Consider the following 932-nt stretch of genomic DNA (forward strand, 5'->3'; position numbering starts at 1 on the left):
TCAAATAGAGACTAAGACTGTGAGCCACTCATGGGAAAGGGATGATTGGCTTTTATCCACCCCAGCACTTACTACAGTGCCCGCCACATAGTAAATGCTTTACAGACCACAATTTTTATCATTATTATTGTTGTCATTATGAGGATTTACTGTGGAGAAAAATACCCATGATAATAATGGTAATTAATAATAATGACGGTACTTGTTACTATTCATTCATTCATTCAATCGTATTTATTGAGTGCTTACGGTGTGTGGAGCACTGTACTAACTGCTTGGGAAGTACAAGTTGGCTACATCTAGAGACAGTCCCTACCCAACAAAGGGCTCACAGTCTAGAAGGGGGAGACAGAAAACAAAATAAAACATGTAGACAGGTCGCCCCAACTCCCCCCCTCTCCTCTACCGTGGCTCAGTGGAAAGAGCCCGGGCTTTGGAGTAAGAGGTCATGGGTTCGAATCCCGACTCTGCCACATGTCTGTTGTGTGACCTTGGGCAAGTCACTTCACTTCTCGGAGCCTCAGTTACCTCATCTGTAAAATGGAGATTAAGACTGTGAGCCCCCTGTGGGACAACCTGATCACCTTGTAATCTCCCAGCGCTTAGAACAGTGCTTTGCACATAGTAAGCGCTTAACAAATGCTATCATTATTATTTTTATTATTACCCCCCTCCCCACCCCACAGCACTTGAGCCCACTGCTGGGTAGGGACTGTCTCTATATGTTGCCAACTTGTACTTCCCAAGCGCTTAGTACAGTGCTCTGCACACAGTAAGCGCTCAATAAATACGATTGATGATGATGATATTTGTCCATATTTATAATTATAATTCCATTTATTTTATTAATAATGTGTATGTATCTATAATTCTATTTATTGATGTTAATGCTATTGATGCCTGTTTACTTGTTTTGCTGTCTGTCTCCCCCC

This window comes from Tachyglossus aculeatus, chromosome 2 (genome assembly GCF_015852505.1).
Source record: "Tachyglossus aculeatus isolate mTacAcu1 chromosome 2, mTacAcu1.pri, whole genome shotgun sequence".
NCBI lineage: Eukaryota > Metazoa > Chordata > Mammalia > Monotremata > Tachyglossidae > Tachyglossus > Tachyglossus aculeatus.